Source organism: Mus caroli, unplaced genomic scaffold (assembly GCF_978045245.1).
Source record: "Mus caroli unplaced genomic scaffold, Mus_caroli_1 scaffold_8, whole genome shotgun sequence".
NCBI lineage: Eukaryota > Metazoa > Chordata > Mammalia > Rodentia > Muridae > Mus > Mus caroli.
Window position 1 is genome coordinate 53,486,623 of NW_028227263.1, and position 23,313 is coordinate 53,509,935.

The following is a 23,313-nucleotide window of genomic DNA, read 5'->3' on the forward strand; positions in this document are numbered from 1 at the left end:
AATCAACAAGAAGGTAATCCCTCAACAAACTTAAAGAAGACAGCCACAAGAACAAAATGCCAACTTTAACAACAATAATAACAGGAAACAACAATTACTTTTCCTTAATATCTCTTAATATCAATGGACTCAACTCCCCGATAAAAAGACATAGACTAACAAACTGGCTACACAAACAAGATCCAACATTTTGCTGCTTACAGGAAACTCATCTCAGAGAAAAGGATAGACACTACCTCAGAATGAAAGGCTGGAAAACAATTTTCCAAGCAAATGGCATGAAGAAACAAGCTGGAGTAGCCATTCTAATATCTGATAAGATTGACTTCCAACCCAAAGTCATTAAAAAAGACAGGGAGGGACACTTCATACTCATCAAAGGTAAAATCCTCCAAGAGGAACTATCAATCCTGAATATCTATGCTCCAAATACAAAGGCAGCCACATTCATTAAAGAAACTTTAGTAAATCTCAAAGCACACATTGCACCTCATACAATAATAGTGGGAGACTTCAACACACCACTTTCACCAATGGACAGATCATGGAAACAGAAACTAAACAGGGACACAGTGAAACTAACAGAAATTATGAATCAAATGGATCTGGCAGATATCTACAGAACATTCTATCCTAAAACAAAAGGATATACCTTCTTCTCAGCACCTCATGGTACCTTCTCCAAAATTGACCACATAATTGGTCACAAAGCAGGCCTCAACAGATACAAAAATATTGAAATTGTCCCATGCATCCTATCAGATCACCATGGACTAAGGCTGATCTTCAATAACAAAATAAATAATAGAAAGCCAACCTTCACGTGGAAACTGAACAACACTCTTCTCAATGATACCTTGGTCAAGGAAGGAATAAAGAAAGAAATTAAGGACTTTTTAAGAGTTCAATGAAAATGAAGCCACAACATACCCAAACTTATGGGACGCAATGAAAGCATTTCTAAGAGGAAAACTCATAGCTCTGAGTGCCTCCAAAAGGAAACTAGAGAGAGCACACATTAGCAGCTTGACAACACACCTAAAAGCACTAGAACAAAAGGAAGCAAATTCACCCAAGAGGAGTAGACGGCAGGAAATAATCAAACTCAGGGGTGAAATCAACCAAGTGGAAACAAGAAAAACTATTCAAAGAATCAACCAATCAAGGAGCTGGTTCTTTGAGAAAATCAACAAGATAGATAAACCCTTAGCCAGACTCACTAGAGGGCACAGGGAAAGCATCCTAATTAACAAAATCAGAAATGAAAAAGGAGACATAACAACAGATCCTGAAGACATCCAAAACACCATCAGATCCTTCTACCAAAGGCTATACTCAACAAAACTGGAGAACCTGGATGAAATGGACAAGTTCCTAGACAGATACCAGGTACCAAAGTTGAATCAAGATCAGGTTAATGATCTAAACAGCCCTATATCCCCCAAAGAAATAGAAGCAGTCATTAATAGTCTCCCAACTAAAAAGAGCCCAGGACCAGATGGGTTTAGTGCAGAGTTCTATCAGACCTTCAAAGAAGATCTAATCCCAGTTCTTCACAAACTATTCCACAAAATAGAAACAGAAGGTACTCTACCCAACTCATTCTATGAAGCCACAATTACTCTGATACCTAAACCACAAAAAGACCCAACAAAGATAGAAAACTTCAGACCAATATCCCTTATGAATATTGATGCAAAAATCCTCAATAAAGTTCTTGCTAACCGAATCCAAGAACACATCAAAACAATCATCATTCCTGACCAAGTAGGTTCAATCCCAGGGATGCAGGGATGGTTCAATATACGGAAATCCATCAACGTAATCCAGTATATAAACAAACTCAAAGACAAAAACCACATGGTCATCTCGTTAGATGCGGAAAAAGCATTTGACAAGATCCAACACCCATTCATGATAAAAGTCTTGGAAAGATCAGGAATTCAAGGCCCATACCTAAACATGATAAAAGCAATCTACAGCAAACCAGTAGCCAACATCAAAGTAAATGGTGAGAAGCTTGAAGCAATCCCTCTAAAATCAGGGACTAGACAAGGCTGTCCACTTTCTCCATACCTATTCAACATTGTACTTGAAGTCCTAGCCAGAGCAATTCGACAACAAAAGGAGATCAAAGGGATACAAATTGGAAAAGATGAAGTCAAAATATCACTCTTTGCAGATGATATGATAGTATATATAAGTGACCCTAAAAATTCCACCAGAGAACTCCTAAGCCTGATAAACAGCTTCGGTGAAGTAGCTGGATATAAAATTAACTCAAACAAATCAATGGCCTTTCTCTACACAAAGAATAAACAGGCTGAGAAAGAAATTAGGGAAACAACACCCTTCTCAATAGTCACAAATAATATAAAATATCTTGGCGTGACTCTAACTAAGGAAGTGAAAGATCTGTATAATAAAAACTTCAAGTCTCTGAAGAAAGAAATTATAGAAGATCTCAGAAGATGGAAAGATCTCCCATGCTCATGGATTGGCAGGATCAACATTGTAAAAATGGCTATCTTGCCAAAAGCAATCTACAGATTCAATGCAATCCCCATCAAAATTCCAAATCAATTCTTCAACGAATTAGAAAGTGCAATCTGCAAATTCATCTGGAATAACAAAAAACCTAGGATAGCAAAAACTCTTCTCAAGGATAAAAGAACCTCTGGTGGAATCACCATGCCGGACCTAAAGCTCTACTACAGAGCAATTGTGATAAAAACTGCATGGTACTGGTATAGTGACAGACAAATAGACCAATGGAATAGAATTGAAGACCCAGAAATGAACCCACACACCTACAGTCACTTGATCTTCGACAAGGGAGCTAAAAACATCCAGTGGAAGAAAGACAGCATTTTCAACAAATGGTGCTGGCAAAACTGGTTGTTAACATGTAGAAGAATGCGAATCGATCCATTCCTATCTCCTTGTACTAAGGTCAAGTCTAAGTGGATCAAGGAACTTCACATAAAACCAGAGACACTGAAACTTATAGAGGAGAAAGTGGGGAAAAGCCTTGAAGATATGGGCACAGGGGAAAAATTCCTGAATAGAACAGTAATGGCTTGTGCTGTAAGATCGAGAATTGACAAGTGGGACCTCATGAAACTACAAAGCTTCTGCAAGGCTAAAGACACCATCAATAAGAGAAGAAAACCACCAACAGATTGGGAAAGGATCTTCACCTATCCTAAATCAGATAAGGGACTAATATCCAATATATATAAAGAACTCAAGAAGGTGGACTCCAGAAAGTCAAATAAACCCATTAAAAAATGGGGCTCAGAACTGAACAAAGAATTCTCACCTGAGGAATACCGAATGGCAGAGAAACACCTGAAAAAATGTTCAACATCCTTAATCATCAGGGAAATGCAAATCAAAACAACCGAGATTCCACCTCACACCAGTCAGAATGGCTAAGATCAAAAATTCAGGTGACAGCAGATGCTGGCGAGGATGTGGAGAAAGAGGAACACTCCTCCATTGTTGGTGGGATTGCAAGCTTGTACAACCACTCTGGAAATCAGTCTGGCGGTTCCTCAGAAAATTGGACATAGTACTACCGGAGGATCCAGCAATACCTCTCCTGGGCATATATCCAGAAGATGTCCCAACCGGTAAAAAGGACACATGCTCCACTATGTTCATAGCAGCCCTATTTATAATAGCCAGAAGCTGGAAAGAACCCAGATGTCCCTCAACAGAGGAATGGATACAGAAATTATGGTACATTTACACAATGGAGTACTACTCAGCTATTAAAAAGAATGAATTTATGAAATTCCTAGCCAAATGGATGGACCTGGAGGGCATCATCTTGAGTGAAGTAACACAATCACAAAAGAACTCACACAATATGTATTCACTGATAAGTGGATATTAGCCCAAAACTTAGGATACCCAAGATATAAGATACAATTTGATAAACGCATGAAACTCAAGAAGAATGAAGACCAAAGTGTGGACACTGTGTACCTTCTTAGAATTGGGAACAAAACACCCAGGGAAGGAGTTACAGAGACAAAGTTTGGAGCTGTGATGAAAGGATGGACCATTTAGAGACTGCCGTATCCAGGGATCCATGCCATAATCAGCTTCTAAACGCTGACACCATTGCATACACTAGCAAGATTTTGCTGAAAGGACCCAAATATAGCTGTCTCTTGTGAGACGATGCCGGGGCCTAGCAAACACAGGAGTGGATGTTCACAGTCAGCTATTGGATGTATCACAGGGCTCCCAATGGAGAAGCTAGAGAAAGTACCCAAGGAGCTAAAGGGATCTGCAACCCTATTGTTGGAACAACATGATGTACTAACCAGAACCCCGGAGCTCTTGTCTCTAGCTGCATATGTATCGAAAGATGGCCTAGTCGGCCATCAATGGAAAGAGAGGCCCATTGGACTTGCAAACTTTATATGCCCCAATATAGGGGAATGCCAGGGCCAAAAGAATGGGAATGGGTGGGTAGGGAAGTGGGGGGCGCTATGGGGGACTTTTGGGATAGCATTGGAAATGTAATTGAGGAAAATATGTAATAAAAATATTAAAAAAAAATAAAAAAATAAAAGTTCAGAGGCAAAAAAAAAAAAAAAGAAGGATGGAAGGAAGTCTTCCTCTCTTCTGAAGGCAAATATTGACAATGTGCACAGTTAATGTCCATCATAGTATTTCCTGCAAGTTATTTAGGGCCTAAGACTGCTTCCCGTTCAGAGACTGCTCCTACTATGTTAGCTAAACCTACCTCCTTGTTCAATAAATAACTCTGCCTTCTTCTTCAGCTGCATGTAATCACTGCACCTCCCTGTTAAACTGTTTATAATAAACATGCTGAGCTTGTAAAAAAAAAAAAAAAAAAAAAAAAAGAACATTCCAGCCACAAAGATTTCCTCCCTCTGGTGGAAGAATCTGAAGAAACTTACCTCTCTGGAGCCGTTGTCCCCACTTGTGCCTCTGGAGAACTCTTCCCCACCAACCTCATGGCTGCTCCTGGGCTTAGCCAGATGATTTTGCAAAAGCTACAACTTGGTGAAGTATTCCTGGTGTGTGTGTCTCTGTGTGTGTGTGTGTGTGTGTATGTATATGTATGTATGTATGTATGTATGTACATATGTGTGAGTGCATGTATGTGTGTGTGCACATCTATATGTGCATGTGTGTACATATGAGTATGTATTTACATATGTGTATGTATGTGGGTATATATGTATATACTTATATATGCATGTAAGTATATGCATATATGTGAATGTATGTGTACACATATACATGTATGTGCATAAATGTATGTATATGTATGTATATATATTTGTGTATTTACAAATGTGTATATATGTGTGTTTATATGTGTATATGTGTGTATTTATACATGCATGTATATATGTATACATATGTGTGTTTGTGTATTTTTCTTGTATTCCTGATACTTTCCCTCTTTCCCACACTTCATTCACTCATCTCTGGATTATTTTCTTCCTCCTTAGTATATTTGTTGATACTGCCATTTTATTATCTGTCAAACCAGAGCCCTACAAGATTGAGGATTTGAGTTTTTTTCTGTTTTGACTCTAGTTTCAAGAACCAGGTATGGCTCATTGTCAAAGCCAAAAAATACTTACAGAAATTAAGTATCAGATTGTCTGTTGTCTCACACTAGATGTCCCCATGGGATCTCTGAGCAAATGTTTGTAGGTTCATGAACACATAAACTCTTCAGTGCTTGCTGACATGGAAGAACAGAGTCCATATGAATGACTAATACAAATGCACACCCTGGCTTTCTGCTGAATGCAGTAGCAGGGAAAACATCACTGTAAGTTTTAAATCTTTACTAAGGTACCTATCTTCTGGGAACATTAATTCCCGTGCATACCATAGAAAAGAAATTGTTTAAAAAGTCTCTCTCACACAGATATTAAGAGGCCGAAGTTGACTAATTCACATGGAAAAGGGCAGTGTGTAACATAGCACAAAAGTGTTCCCTTCTTCCCATCATTATCACGGGGAAGCAGGGGTAGTGGCAATGCCTTCAGGAGGGAAGCAAATCATGAAAACAGATTCAAACCGGCTTCTCATAAACATTTAATCAGAATACTAGTTCTATCAGCCTTTTCTAGATAAACTTACTCACAAATTAAATTAGAAAATAAACATTCAGGCATGCTGTTTGAAATACAACTTTAAATTCCCTTTTTATCATATGCTACTCTTAAAGAAAAAAAATGCTTCTAAGTAACTTACTAATATCATTCTTGGGGGTAAAAATGTTAATCCCAAAGCACACTTTACTGGTTTTGTTAAAAATAAAGGTTGGCTTTTCTTGAGAGAACGAATAGCCTTTATTTTTGCTCCAGTCTGACAGGCTTAAACCAGACAGGAAACCCTCCATTCTTTGCAAAACAACAAAGTCCCTGCAAAGTCCCTGCAGCCCTTTTCAGTCAGGAGCAAACTGCACCTGACTGAAAAGGGCTTCTGAAACTCTGCTGACTTAGCATAGGGGTGGAGCTGCTGAGAGACCTAGCATGCACCTGGACCTGAAATCCTCAGTTCAGACAGGTGAAAGGTACACCAGTCATTTGGAAATCCAAAAAATGAAATAAAATACTGTTTTCCTGAGAGACTCCAGATACCTGGGTAAAATCCCCAACAACCAGCCTCGTTTAATCACTGTCGATAATTATTTGCCTGAGAAATGATGTTAGTTCTTCATGGGGTCCCTTCTAAATCTCTACATAAATAACCGAGAATCACCATTACTGAGATAATCTATGGGCTTTAGAATACACGAATCCCCCAGAGGAAACCACCAAGCAATGAGAGGAATTGCCAACGTAGGGCTATAAAACCCTATTTACTATTAAAGCCAGCTTCCCACTAATGTTTATGAGCACCTACCCTGTGTCTGGCTCATTGGCACAGCAGGTTCATCAAACAACTGTACAGATCAAACCTCTGCCTTCATTGTGGTTATTTCCATAACAATCTATTTATTATTTAAATAACTATGGTAGATAGCCACTATTAGTTCTCAGTTCCATACATTAGCATCCAAGGCCATGTATTTAATTATGGAAGAACAAAAAGATACACAAGCTGCACCTGGCTCTTTTTTTTTTTTTCTTTTTTTTTTTTTTTGGTTTTTCCAGACAGGATTTCTCTGTACAGCTCTGGCTGTCCTGGAACTCACTCTGTAGACCAGGCTGGCCTCAAACTCAGAAATCTGCCTGCCTCTGCCTTCTAAGTGCTGGTATTAAAGGTGTATGCCACCACTGCCCGGCTGAACCTGGCCCTTTAACTGCAAATCTTAACTGGAAAATCTCCAGTCCAATAATTTCATATTGAGCTTTTGGCCATGGCCACCAGACTTGAGTGTGTGGGTGTGTGTATGTTTACATCTGTGTGTCTGTGTGTTTCTGCATGTTTGCACCTGTGTGTCTGTATGTCTGTGTGTCTTTGCATGTGTCTGTGTGTATACCTGTATGTGTGTACCTGTGTCTGTATGTGTGTGTCTGTGTGTGTTTCTGAGTGTGTCCATGTGTGTGTCTGTGGGTCTGTGTATGTCTGTGGGTCTGTGGGTCTCTGAGTGTGTCTGTGTGTGTCTGTGTCTGTGGGTCTGTGTGTCTGTTCTGGGTTGGATAGGAACATACAGATGTGAAGTGTATGAGAGAAAGACTTCATTTTACTTTTTACACACATGTATTTTCTAGATTTGAGTCTCAGCGGTTAATAATTTTCTGGGTTAACTTTTATTTAGGTTTGTTTTGGTTTTGTTTTTTTCTGAAATGTGATCTCACTAGGTTGCTAAGTAGACAAATCTGCTGCCTAAACCTCCTGAGTGGCAGGAGCCAAAGGCCTGCACTACCAGGTCTAGCTTGTGGTAAGTCATTTAAACATGACAGCTGCTCTGAGATGTTACTGCTTTTCTTATTTTTCATAAGACAAACCTGAGCATCAGATGACATAAGTCACTTCACTTGAGACAAGCTCCTTTAACTTTTTGCAACTCTCTAAGAAAGTCACTCTTTATTTATTGAGCTATCATGACCCATTGACTTCTGCTCTAGTTCTGAAGTGTCTTTCACAGAATCTGCCCCCACTTCTCAGGAAAATAAAGATGATGCTCATGATAATTTTGAATAGTTTAAGCAGGCAAACAGGTAACCAAAATAATTATATGCAGTAGTTGAATTCAATTAGAGCGGAGATTGTATTTGACCAAAATTCATATATTAAACATTCAGACACAGGATAAAGATTCCATTTAAATAAATTTAATTTTTGACCTTCTATAAGGTCTTTATGTTACAAGCTTAAAGTCTTGGATGTTAAAAGAATCATATAAATTGCCACTAAAGAGCTGCATATGTATGAGAAGATGGCCTAGTCGGCCATCAGTGGAAAGAGAAGCCCATTGGTCGTACAAACTTTATATGCCTCAGTACAGGGGAACTCCAGGGCCAAGAAGTGGGAGTGGGTGGGTAGGGGAGTGGGGGGGAGGGTAAGGGGGACTTTTGGGATAGCATTGGAAATGTAAATGAAGAAAATACCTAATTAAAAAAAGAAAGAGAAAAAAAAGATAATCTCTCCAGGAGTGAAATCAAATTGACAAAAGTCTTCATCCTCTGGTAGAATAGAGATGAGCCTAGAGTCTCGTCTCTAGCCGTGCTAGCCATACCTGTGTGAGAACTTCACCTCCACTAGTAAAAGATGAGTAACAAGAGGTGGCTCCTTTGGGAGAGTAATTGACTTACTTTGGAATTATCACCAAAAGGCTGAAACAAATCATATGTAATGATATAGTCCTTTAGTCCCAGCACTTGGGAGATGGAAGCAGGTGGGTCTCTATGAGTTAGAAGCTAGCCTGGTCTACATTGTGAGTTCCAGGCCAGCCAGGGCTACATCGTGAAATGCTGTCTCAATCAAACAAACAGGCTAGAAGAAACTAAGTTTGGTCCCTTTCCACTCTTCTGCCTTTAGCCACATGTAGTAGTAGTAAGCCGGCCCAAGGCCTACATGAACTGGGTATTCCTGGAAGGCAGGCTGGGGCTGAAAGAGAGAAAGAAAAGAATGAAGCCAAGACAAATTTTTCTCTGATCAAGGCCCGCGAGTTTACTAAGAAACTGTGCTTATAAGGGGGAAGGCTCACACACACACACACACACACACACACACACACACCGCCCCGACCAGTCCATCCTTGGTGCTTTGTCACCCTGCTGCCAGCACTTGGTCACCAGTCTGTTGCTTATTCAGGAATGTCTCAGGAAGACAGGTTCAGCCTCTCGGCAGGTAGCAGAAGAGCAGGGCAGTTGTCACTTCAAAAGGAGCCAGCCAAGTTGGAAAGCTGCACCGCAGGTGGCCCCACCTCAGTGGCTACATGGTCTGCACCAGCCAGCTTAAGGCTGGGGGAGGCTACAATTGCCACACATGACTACAGGCTTCAAGGTGCCATCTTAGAAACTGAGACCATGACTTCACTAGATACAGAACCTGTCAGAACCTTCATCTTAGATTTCTGCTGCCAAAACTGTGATAAATAAGTTTACACTGTTTATAAATTACCCAGTCTTGGATATTCCGTGGCAGCAGAACTAATAAGGAAGCCAGATCCAGAGGCAAGTACAGACACCTAAGTACAGACACCTTTTCAATGTTCATTGTCCTTCCAATGTTCCTAGCTTCCAGCAACCACTTTACACAGCTGAACTTAATAGTATAGTTTTGAAGAGTCCAACTGAAAATGAGAAACAGAATTTAAAAAAAAAAAAAGAAGCTATCTGTTTTTTGTCAGAGGTCTCACCTTTTATTTGGAAACAGGTATCTGTTGGGTTGAAAAATAGCACTCAGTCTGAAGTCACAGGCTTAAATTAAGCGAGGCTGGCAGTAACCTTCAGCACTTTCATTGTTAGAAACCACTGGGTGTGTGTACAGAGAGCCCAATCTGACTCTTGTTTAAGAGAGAGAGTAAAAAGAATTTCGCCACAGCACTAATGAAGATGTATGTGTTGGCATTCACAGATTTCCGGAACTATTTTCCCAGTACTAGGCATGAAACACGGCCTCTTGCATAACAGACAAGCAGTCTTACAACTGAGTTATGTTCCCAGTCCTTGGTGAATGTTTTAATTAACTGGTTGCCAGCTGAATAGTTGACAGCCTAACCAGACATGAAAAAGTGATGTCAGAATCAGATATACGTAGAGCCGACTCAGTTAACTCTGATGCCAACTTGGTTAACTCTGTGTCAAATGTGCTACTTCTTGTAAGCACTGACAAAGAATAACAAATGGGTGTGTACTCATGCAGGCCAAGGAAGAACTCTCCCTTTACATCTACCTAGCTGGACTTCTGTAAATGTCTCAACGCAATGGTTCTCATGTGGCCCTCAGTCAAAGAAAGGCTATCACTAACTACTTCTGAAACAAGTTGTGAAAATTCTGGGTAATTTGTCTCACATCTTATAGAACTTAGAAGAAAATAGAGTGGGCACTTCAAAATTATCTGTTGAACCAATATGGAATATAATTGCTATAGTTACTGTGGTTGAATATCCTTGGCCCGTGGGAAGTGGCACTATTAGGAGGTGTGAATTGTTGAAGAAAGTGTGTCACCGCATAGGTAGGCTTTGAGGGTTTCTAGTACTAAGCTTCACCCAGTGCAGAAGAGAGGGCCTCCTTCTGGCTACCTTCCCATCAAGATTAGAACTCTCATCTCCTTCTCCTGAACCATATCTGCCTTCAGGCTGCCATGCTTCCTGTCCTGATGATGATGGACTGAACCTCTGAAACTGTAAGCCAGCCCCAATGAAATGTTTGCCTTTTTATAAGAGTTGTCTTGGTCATGATGTCTCTTCACGGCAATGGAAGCCCTAACTAAGACAGTTACTAATCATAGTAACAACAAATGAGAACAAAGGCTCATGTTTTGTTTCTTGCTGGAGAGATTTCAATAGGAAAGCTTAATGAGCTCACTGGTGTATTCTATGTTGCTTAACTACCTTTCCTAAGTCTAGTCCCTTAGCCATTCTGCAAGGGTCCCCAACAACCAATGTTCCTCTAGGGACCAACAAAACTCACCTGAAAATGATGTTTGAGTGTGAGCAGATGTTTTTGCCTCCATATGTGGTAGTGTTGCAGGAAGTCCATGGCCTCACACTCCACTGTTTATAACAGTCATCAGAATACTTTTCTAAATGCAACACCGAGGATTCAAACATGTCATCATCAATGCCATTAGTGAAAAAAGAAAGGATTATTCCCATGCAGGTCTGAAAGCAAGCCAGAAAAGGAAGTGAAGAGAGGAGTTATCGAAGACCATTCTGCTGGTGAGTAGCAAAGTCAGGGTTTGAGCTTGTAACCAAGCTTGATCCCTGCCCACTTCACATCTATGTCACAAAACTCCTTATTTCCAATAGAAAGACATGGCTTAAAGGTCACAGAGCTGAGGAACATATGTTCCTGTCTTTGCAAGGAGCATTCTTTCACATCTATGATCATATTTAATCCCCAAGACAACTTTAAGAGAAAAATATTACCACCACCACCATCACCATTATTAATCTTACTGTGTAGATAAAAGAATTCTGACACAGAGAGAGTCAAGTTAGATTTCACTTCTTCCACATATCTATATAATGCCTCCTTTCCAGGACTTGCAAAGGTCTACTATAGTGCTAATGTACTTATAGTTTTCACTATTTACTGATGAGATCATGTTATGACTTTAGATTCAAAGCATAAAGAGAGCTTGATCAATGATAAGCATTCACTGTGTGTCTGGTGAGTGGGTGACAGAATGAAAGAAATCATTGGTAGTCTCATGGTATAATGCAACAGCATCTAGACATGAATGAAAGTTAGGTAACAAACTCTCCTCTGGTCTCTGTTGTAGCACAACTATACCAGCAAAGGGCAAAGACTGCCCCAAGACTCATACATGATTACCTGATAGCCCCCAAACCCAAGATCCTAAATTGCCAATGTTTGTTTCAGAAATAGTATTGCATCTGGACTGGCCTGAGTAGTTATAATACACATTCACAACTTCATAAATGTTCTGAATCAACAGCAAGTCAGACATAAAGGGATTTCTCAGATACTGGCACACTACTTGTCATTTTGGAAAGATAAACAGAGGACGAGTCAGATATGAATATAAAATTATAGTTCAATAACACAAAGAAGAAATTTGATTGTAAGTTTACCAGAAAGCACTCTTAAACATCTAACTGAAGTTAGACATGGTTGCATATGCCCATAACACCAGTACACTAGAGGCAGAGACAGGAAGTATGGTATGAAGCCAGGCTAGGCTCTACAGTGACTTCCACAACAGCCAAACGCAAATCTAACTTCATTCCTTAAGTTTTTCAGTCTCTTGAGTATAGTATTCCTAAACAAATATTATAAACAAATAAACTTTTTAAATTCTCCCTGCACTGCAGAAATAATGCAGACATTAACATGTTGTGCAAAGCTCTACTGGTATATTTGCCACTTGAGCTTAATCTAGATAGCCTTTCCAGTTTAGGAAAACCATTCCCCACAACACTCCTTCACTCCCTTGTTCATCTTCAAATCTCTCTTCTCACTCTTTACTTATATAAAGGCTGGCCATCTCAATCTTTATAATAGCCAGCTCAAATATCCCATCCTCTCTGAGATCTTCCTTATCTGTTTTCAAGGCTGAAAAGCCAAACTGTGCCTTCCTTGGTGCTCTAGTATATCCTGTTTCTATTTTTATCACAACCCCTATAGTGCTATCTGTACTCATTTGATTCTACAATGTCTCTCACAGTGCACAGGAAGGTCTCAGATAACTAAATGTTTGATGAATGAGAAACATTTTTTTAATTACCATACTAAGTATTGGGTTTCATTTTGGTATTTCAATCAAAATTTATCTCCTCATCACTGTTATCCTTTTGTGCCCATACACTCCTTTGCATTTTTATGGAAGGGCTATATTTTTACAAAAATTTGTTGTCAGGGAAAAAGGGCTCCTAGTTCCAACATCTGTGATATGATGCCACCACACAGCTCATAAATGCTCCTGTCATCAACCTATAATAATTGTCTAGATTCTAGCTCTGAAAATCACAGGCAATACTCTGGGTTAGGAGTCAAAATGGAAACAGTCCAGAGGATGTATGGGAAACTTTCCAAGGTATAGAATCATTTCATATCTTCATAGGAGACTGACTTACATAATCAACACTACCCCCAAAACTGTGAATTCTGCTATATGTAGATTTCTGTTCCCCTCATAAAAGAATTGTGATATATAACTGGAAAGGGGAACACTGAGGGCAGAAGGATGCAAGCAGGTATGGAAGACAGAAATACAGGAAAAGAGAAGGAAAGGAACAACCATAATGAGGCATGCAGGAATATGTCATAATGAAGTCTATCAGTCTATATTTTAAATTAAATTATTTAAAACTCATCATAAACTAGGCTCATGTGTACTATTGCACACCTTTATTCCCAGCACTTGGGAGACAGAGGCAGGTGCATCTCTATGAGTTTGAGGCCAGCCTGGTCTACATAGTGAGGTCCAGGACACCTAGGGCTACATATTGACAATCTGCCTCAAAATTAACAATGATAATGATTATGATGATAATAATAATAAACTAATATTGAACTCTAGTTTATAATACAAAACTTTATCTAGGGAGATATGTCTATAATTTACCTTGAATTGTATTACAATAAGATAAATAAAAGATTGTTATGTGAATATGCTTGTCATAAGTCAAATATACTTAAATACTATTTATAAAACTTGGGAGGTAAGGACTAGAGATATAGATCAGTGATAGAGTTCTTCCCTAACATGTTCAAGTTAAGTTTATGAGTGTTTACTCTCCAGTGTTTTTCAACTTTTTTGTATATTTGAAATATTTTATAATAAAACACGAGAGAAAATTCACAAACAATAGAATCATTACTAAATAATTACCATGCCTACTGATTATTAAGCCTTGAGCTTATAACCAATACAGCATCATCTCATTCTCAAAACCCTACCAGCCAGATCATTGTATACTACTTTGCCTAGAAGAAACTAACTGTAAGGTTAAATCACTTTAGTTCCAGTTCACCAGCTAGCAAGGGGTGAAACTGAAATTTATTCCTATGGATTTCTACTTCTAAGAGACATGTTCTCCACTGTGCTATACTCATAGGAAAGTATGAAACAGTTCCAATGACAAAGCCACTCCATCTGCATCATATTCTGTTAACACTTTGATGGGACTTCCCACTGCATATGGAAAAAAATAGAGAAAGTAGGCAAGTCTAATCAAAAGAAGAGACTAGTCAAGAGAAGAAGGCAGGAAGGAAGAACCCCCATTCTTCTGCCTCAAAGAAAGCAGCTGTTGGAGGTTCAAGCCTGGGCTAAGGACACATCCCTGGTCAAGAAAGGAAGGCAATGAGAAAGGAATTATCCCACCTCCTCACCATGCTGCCTAGGACTAGAGAAGAAATAAATTATAGGGAAAAATCTGTGGCTCTCCATGGCATTCTCTCTCTCTCTCTCTCTCTCTCTCTCTCTCTCTCTCTCTCTCTCTCTCTCTCTGTGTGTGTGTGTGTGTGTATGTGTGTGTGTGTGTGTGTGTGTGTGTGTGTGTGTGTGTTCGAGCATTCTCATGTGTGCCAAAGGTTAACCTCAAGAACACTGTGCACTTTCTTCGAGATAGGGTCCTATTGTCCTGGAGTTCATCAGTTAAGCAAGACCATCCTAGAGCTCCTCCTACCTCTGTGGCCCCAGCCCTGGGATTATAAGTACAAACCCAGCATGTTTACATGATTTCTGGGAATCAAACTTGAGTCTTCATGCTTATAAAGCAATTCACTTTGCCAAATGAATCATTTCTTGGCCCATTCATGACAATTTTTCTATGGACTATTAATTGGTACTTCGTGTTCTTAGACAATCAACTTTAAGAGGTGATGTGGATTAGCAAATATGAAGACCTGCCTCTTCTTTCATGTTGTATGTATATGTATTCACATGTGTGAGACACACATCTATGTGGGATATGCAAGCACATTTGGGTAGGTACATATGGAGGTTGAAGGTTGACATCAGGAGTCTTCTTAAGTCCCTCTTTATCTAACTCCTTGAGGCAGAGTTTCTCAGTTGTACCCAAACTCACTAATACAGCCTATCTAAGTAATCAGTTTGATCCAGGAACCCACTGTCTGCTCCTTCTGAGTGGGATAACCTATAGTTTTAGAAATCCAGAATGTGAAAAAAAAAATCACAAAAATATCTGTGAAAACCAGGTATAATAACACACAGCTTTAATCCCAGCTCTAAGAAGGCAGAGGCCAGCCTGGTCTACATAGTAAGTTCAAAGGCAACCAGAGCTATGCAGTGAGACCTTGACTTAAAAAAGCCAAACCAAACAACAATAACTAACAACAAAACTATGAGGTCAAATGCCAAAAACAAAACAAAACAAAAAACAGTGGATAACACTATTTACTGTAAAGCCTGAAGATCTGAAGGGCCCACAAGGTAGAAAGAGAGAACCAACTCCCACAAGTTGACTTTCAGAATCCTTCCATCGCATACACACCCACAGATACCACACAGACACACATGTGCCAGCATGCATTCACACATACACACTCACATGCTCACATGTATGCATGTACATACACAGAGAGAGAGAGAGAGAGAGAGAGAGAGAGAAAGAGAGAGAAATAAATAATAAATAAATGTAAAACTTTTTAAAGAAAAAAATACCTGTAAGGTCATAAAAACTCTGTGCCCATGCTCAAGATATACATAAAGAAACAGATCTGTGCTAACCTGGAAGTACAAACCTGTTACACCTAAAGCCATAGGAAACGCCAGCTGAAGAAGGTGAAAAGTCAAAACCATGATTTATTACTCTGAAAACTAATTATTCATGGAAACTGACATTTAAATACCTAACATTTAAAACAGCCGTTTTCCACTGACACCATTGCATACACTAGCAAGATTTAGCTGAAAGGACCCAGATATAGCGGTCTCTTGTGAGACTATGCCGGGCCCTAGCAAACACAGAAGTGGATGCTCACAGTCAGCTATTGGATGGATCACAGGGCCCCCAATGGAGGAGCTAGAGAAAGTACCCAAGGACCTAAAGGGATCTGCAACCCTATAGGTGGAACAACATTATGAACTAACCAGTACCCCGGAACTCTTGACTCTAGCTGCATATGTATCAAAAGATGGCCTAGTTGGCCATCACTGGAAAGAGAGGCCCATTGGACTTGCAAACTTTATATGCCCCAGTACAGGGGAACGCCAGGGCCAAAAAGTGGGAGTGGGTGGGTAGGGGAGTGGGGGGGAGGGTATGGGGGACTTTTAGGATAGCATTGGAAATGTAAATGAGGAAAATACCTAAAAAAAAAAAAACAAAAAAAAAAAACAAAAAAAAACAGCCGTTTTCTCAGAAAGCATCCCTAAGATGTACAGCAGTTACAAATAACCAAGCAATAGGGAGGCTAAGAGCCAATCATGAGATGTGCTGGACCACCCATCACCAGCAACTGACCTCCCACGCCTTTCTGAATCGGAACACCTTGAGCAGACTCAGCACTTCCCAAGGTCAAGGGAACTACAGAGTAGATGCACAAGAAACCATTCTGTTCAGGCACTGTGGCGGGTGAGGCCAGGGATGCCGAAGCTAGGCAAGAGAAAAGAGGAGCCGACGTACAAGTACCTAAAACTCAGCAGCAAGTAGGAATGACTCACATGCTGGCATTTACACCCCCCTCTTACATCAGGAACACTGGGCCTCTGTAGAGAAAAGAAAAGGAGTCCCCATGAATAGCCATCTCTACAAAGAGCAGTTATTGTCTCTTAAAAGACACAAGCGTGGCTGGAGACTGGCACCAGATAACAGTACATAGGTTTCTACAGCCCCAGGACATCACTGGCAGAGACTTGGCCTCTGCTGATAGAAATTCCATGATCAAATTAGGAGGAGTCCTGGACCCACCACCCTTCTGAAGGCAGAAGCTCCTGGGAGGACCGGGTTCAGTTCTGAGCAACCAACCCTTCAGAGGGGCACTCACCAATATAAAACAATTCACAGAGAAGCAATGAGGCTGGAGAACTGAGAACCAGATAAAACCTTAAGATTGGTCATTTGAAACATTGTAACCTTTTATTATTACACCTGTATGCCTCTATGGCTAAATCTTTACCCTTAACAACTTAAAGATAATTTCTTGAAGAAATTACTGGTTCATAGGAAACAAACATTGTAAGGCCTGCTGCTTTTTTATAAAGGAACACAGTCTCCTTGTGTTCTACTTAGAAAGCCCAAAGCTTCAAAAAGCATTGCTGTGATAAGGGTACACACAGCCTCTGAACTATTCATTGCCTTCTCAAGAGTCCAGTGATTCAAGAGGAAATGGCCACAGACTCTATATTCAGATGTGTGATGTGCCTAAAGTACATAAGTATTACGTCAAAACCATGTGAATCTGTCACATTTATAAGTCACTTTGGTACAACCTCACATGATACTTCAATTTAATCTTGATAGGTTGCAAATATTAGCCAACAAATTAGTCACTGCTAGTTACTTCCAGGACCAGGGGTGGGAGGGGTGTGATGTAATGAGAAAGCAATCAGGAAGAGACTCTAAAACAACACAACATCCACTTCCTCTCAAGCTACTTACCACACAAATATTCCCTGCACCATGCTCCTTAATTTGTGAGTTGTTAGTTTTGTTTGGAATGTTTGTGAGTGTGAGTGTGTGTGAGTGTGTATGTGTGTGTGTGTGTGTGTGTGAGTGTGTGTGTGTGTGTGTGTGTGTGTGTGTGTGTGTGTGTGTGTATGTGTGTGTGTAACAAAGAGAGAAAGAGAGAGAATCATTCACCAAATTGCCCAAGCTGCCTTCAAGTGTGTAGTCTTCTTGCTTTAGCCTCTCAGGTAGCTAGGATTACAAGCCTGTGTCACCATGCCCAGCTTTTGCAATTATCATCATAAAAATATGCTTTTAATTGTTTGGTTGTCTTTATATATTTTGTTTTTAATAAAAAATAAACTGGAGAGTAATTTTATTACAGTATAAATTTAAATACCTTCTCAATAGTTTAGAAGAAACTAAAATAGTAGATTAACAGGATACTCAGTACTAGCCACTTGCCTCAAATAGAATTTCTGTTTCCTACTATATGCAAATACTCACTCAAAAAACTCCTGAAAAGAGAGACTAGAAAGGTGGCTTTGCATTAAGAGCATTTGTTGCTCTTGCAGAGGACCTGGGTTTGTTTTCTACCACTCAGATGGTGACTCATAACGGTCCCTAACTCTAATTTTTGAAGCTCTAATGCTCTGTTCAGATTTCTCTGGACATCAAATATTCACACAGTACACATACACACATGCAGGCAAAAAAAAAAAAATTAAATTAAAAAATAAAAACAAAAAAACACATAAAAATAAATCTAAGAGAAAAAAGTTTAAAGCATTGGAAATCCATTTTAATAATTCTAGTTTTAAAAAGTACAGAAACAGACTGTGGGCACAAACTTGGCGGACGGTCCCAAAGTCCCCAGAGGACTCTCCACACGACAGGTACCCTAGCACACCCAGAATCTTGGGACCACTGTTGAGTGGAATGCCACATCTATTCCAAAACAACCCGGAGGGGCTTGTGCCAGCAGGAACAGGGACACAGGACAGCCCAATAGCAGCTGGAGTTCCTCTGGTCTGAGCCAGCCCCACGCCACCTTGGGCACGAACTCTTCAGATGGTCGTAGCACACCCAGGATCTTAGGGTCACTCAGGAGAGTCGGCCTCCAGAGAGGGCTCTGACCCTGGGACTCAGGTGAGAGTGCCATCTTGTATCCCAGGTCTCTCAGAGACAAGTCCACACAGGAGAGCACTTGGGCCTCAGAAGCAACAAAGCTTCTTGGATAGGGTCCCTTAGGGCCTTCATCCTCAGCCAGGAGGCAGAGCTGAGACCCAGACCCCTGGGCACCTTCCCCTCCAAAGGAGAGTCAGTCTCCAGGGAGGGCTCTGACCCCAGGCTTCAGGAGGTGGATCTGAGCTCCAGATTTCTGTGCACCTTCCCTGCAAGAGGAGAGCTTGCCTGCAGAGAATGCTCAGACCACTGGGACTCAGGAAAGAGTTGGACTCCCAGGAGTGCTGACAGAAGCTAAAGAATCACTGGAGGAACAAGCTCCAGCCTGAGACAACTAGAATATCTAACAGGAGAGATTACCAGATGGCGAAAGGCAAACATTAAGTATCTTACTAACAGAAACCAAGACCACTCGACATCATCAGAACCCAGCACTCCCACCACAGTGAGTCCTGGATACCCCAACACACACAAAAAGCAAGACTCAGATTTAAAATCATATCTCATGATGGTGGTAGAGGATTTTAAGAAGGGCATTAATAACCCACTTAAAGAAATACAGGAGAACACTGCTAAACAGGTAGAAGTACTTAAAGAGGAAACACAAAAATACCTTAAAGAATTACAGGAAAACACAACCAAACAGGTCCTGAATTGAACAAAATCATCCAAGATCTAAAAATGGAAGTAGAAACAATAAAGAAAACCCAAAGGGAGACAACTCTGGAGATTGAAATCCTAAGAAAGAAATCAGGACCCATAGATGTGAGCATCAGCAACAGAATAGAAGAGACGGAAGAGAGAATCTCAGGTGTAGAAGATTCCATTGAAAACATGAACACAGCAATCAAAGAAAATGCAAAATCCAAAAAGATTCTAACTCAAAATATACAGGAAATCTAGGACACAATGAGAAGACCAAACCTACAGATAATAGATATAGATGAGAATGAAGATTTTCAACTTAAAGGGCCAGTAAATATCTTGAACAAAATTATAGAAGAAAACTTCCCTAACCTAAAGAAAGAGATCCCCCATGAACATACAAGAAGACTACAGGACTCCGAATAGACTGGACCAGAAAAGAAATTCCTCCCAACACATAATAATCAGAACAACAAATGCACTAAATAAAGACAGAATACTAACAGCAGTAAGGGAAAAAGGTCAAGTAACATATAAAGGCGACCTATTAGAATTACACCAGACTTCTCACCAGAGACTATGAAAGCCAGAAAAGCCTACTACAAAAGGCTATACTCAACAAAAAAAAAAAAAAAAAAAAAAAAAAAAAAAAAAAAAAAAAAAAAAAAAAAACAAACAAACTGGAAACCCTGGATGAAATAGACAATTTCCTAGACAGATACCAGGTACCAAAGTTAAATCAGGATCAGATTAACGATCTAAACAGTTCCACTTCCCATAAAGAAATAGAAGCAGTCATTAATGGTCTCCCAACCAAAAAAAGCACAGGACCAGATGGGTTTAGGGCAGAGTTCTATCAGACCTTCAAAGAAGACCTAATTCTCTCAAACTATTCCACAAAATAAAATCAGAAGGTACTCTACCCAATTACTCTGATACCTAAACCAAATAAAGACCCAACACCGAAAGAGAACTTTAGACCAATTTCCCTATGAATATCTAGGCAAAAATACTCAATAAAATTCTCGCTAACTGAATCCAAGAACACATCAAAACAATCATCCATCCTGACCAAGTAGGATTCATCCCAGGGATGCAGGGATGGTTTAATTATTGATTATGATGATTATGTTGGAAATCCATCAACATAATCCACTATATAAACAAACTCAAAGACAAAAACCACAATGATCATATCGTTAGATACTGAGAAAGCATTTGACAAAATCCAACACCCATTCATGATAAAATTCTTGGAAACATCAGGAATTCAAGGCCCATACCTAAACATAATGAAAGCAATATATAGCAAACCAGTCGCAAACATCAAACTAAATGGAGAGAAACTCAAAGCAATCCCACTAAAATCAGGGACTAGACAAGGCTGCCCACTTTCTCCCTACCTATTCAATATAGTACTTGAAGTCCTACCCAGAGCAATTCAACAACAAAAGGAGATCAAGGGGATACAAACTGGAAAGGAAGAAGTCAAAATATCACTTTTTGCAGATGATATGATAGTATATAAAAGTGACCCTAAAAATTCCACCAGAGAGCTCCTAAACCTGATAAACAGCTTCAGTGCAGTATCTGGATATAAAATTAACTCAAACAAATCAGTGGCCTTTCTCTACACAAAGGATAAATGGGCTGAGAAAGAAATTAGGGAAACAACACTCTTCACAATAGTCACAAATAATATAAAATACCTTTCTGTGACTCTAACTAAGGAAGTGAAAGGCATATATGATAAGAGTTTCAAGTCTATGAAGAAAGAAATCAAAGAAGATCTCAGAAGATGGAAAGATCTCCATGCTCATGGATTGGTAGGATTAATATAGTAAAAATGGCTATCTTGCCAAAAGCTATTTACAGATTCAATGCAATCCCCATCAAAATTCCAACTCAATTCTTCACCGAGTTAGAAAGGGAAAGTTGCAAATTCATCTGGAATAACAAAAACCTAGGATAACAAAAACTATTCTCAACAATAAATGAACCTCTGGCATGGATACTTCATTCCTCCTTAGAACAGGGAACAAAATACTCATGGAAGGAGTTACAGAGACAAAGCTTAGAGCTGAGACAGAAGGAGGGACCATCCAGAGATTGCCCCACCAGGTTATCCATCCCATAAACAGCCACCAAACCCAGACACTATTGCATATGCCAGTAAGATTTTGCTGACAGGACCCTGATATAGCTGTCTCTTGTGAGGCTATTCCATTGCCTGGCAAATACAGAAGTGGATGCTCACAGTCATCCATAGGATGGAACACAGGGCCCCCAATGGAGGAGCTAGAGAAAGCACCCAAGGAACTGAAGGGGTCTGCAACCCTATAGGTGGAACAACAATATGAACTATCCAGTACCCCTAGAGCTCATGTCTCTAGGTGCATATGTAGCAGAAGATAGCCTAGTTGGCCAACCTTGGTAGGAGAGGCCTTGGTCTTGCGAAGATTATATGCCCCATTACAGGGGAATGCCAGGGCCAGGAGGCGGGAGTGGGTGGGTTGGGGAGCAGGGTGGGGGGAAGGTATAGGGGACTTTCGGGATAACATTTGAAATGTCAATGAAGAAAATATCTAATTTTTTAAAAGTACAGAAATAGGGGTTGGAGAGATGAGTCAGCAGTTAAGAACATTGACTGCTCTTCCAAAGGACCCAGGTTCAATTCCCAGCACCCATAGGGAAACTCACAAATGTCTGTAACTCAACTTCCAGTGGATCCAACGCCCTCACACAAACACACACGTAGGATAAAGACCAATGCACATTAAATTTTGTAAAAAGTACAGAAACGGTGTAGAAGCCAGGTGGATTGGGACAAGCCTCAGCTCTGGGGAGGATAAACCAGAGGATTACAAGTTCCAGGCTAGCCTGGGCTACAAAAGCTACTTCGTTGCCAAATAACAGAGGTGTAGAAAGTAGAACATCCATGCAATGTTAGACTGATCAGATGTGCACCCCATTGTTTCCTGCTCTTTCTGCCAACTTATTGGCAAGAAAGTAAGGATAATGGTTTGCTTGAAAGCCTTAGGTGCCTGTGCCTAGGAGGATAAGGGTTTGAATAAAAGAAAACGGAGGTAAGGAAAAGACACAATTGTTTAAAAGGAAGAAGATATTCTTAAAAAACAAAAAGGCCAATCTTCTCTGCAGAGTACCTTCCCTCCATCCCCCCATTAGAAGAAGGATTAAACTGATACATTGAGCTTTTAGACCAGATTCTCTTTCTCTAGGGCTCCAGCATCCCTCTCACACTGCCTCCGATAATCACATTAGTTTTGTCAGTAAAAGCTCTCTTTTCATAGAATGCATCTAAACCGCTTAAACCACCCAGAGAGGGTGCATACATTATCAAACGCCAAGACAAACAGAAGAGATTTCCCCTTTTATGTCTTACTATTTCACCGTGTGTATTTGCATGCCCAGAAGACTAAGCTAGAAACATGAAAGTATTTAACTTGCTATCAGCTAAAAGAGAGACTACAAAATTTAAGGAACTGCAGCCTTCTTTAAAAGCGCTTTCTAAGCTAAAAAGAAGTGCTGTGATTTTTAATGTGGCCTGAACTGTCAAATGACAGAGGTTTTCTATTTCTCTTTTCTCTTCCTCCCTGTGTTCTGCCGGCCAAGTCCATGATTATTTCTGCATGACTGTTGCAGCTTCTGTTAACAGTAAACAAAAGCAAATAGAGACAATGTGAAAGACAAATTAGAGAGCACGATAGCTGAATTGACATGGAAAACGGCATTTAGTCACTGCCCGA

General features: G+C 40.0%; 1 pseudogene; it reads right to left on the bottom strand.

Moving 5' to 3' along the window:
• LOC147002937 (lysosomal Pro-X carboxypeptidase-like) overlaps positions 1 to 23,313 on the bottom strand; it is a 66,836-nt pseudogene that overhangs the window by 3,957 nt on the left and 39,566 nt on the right.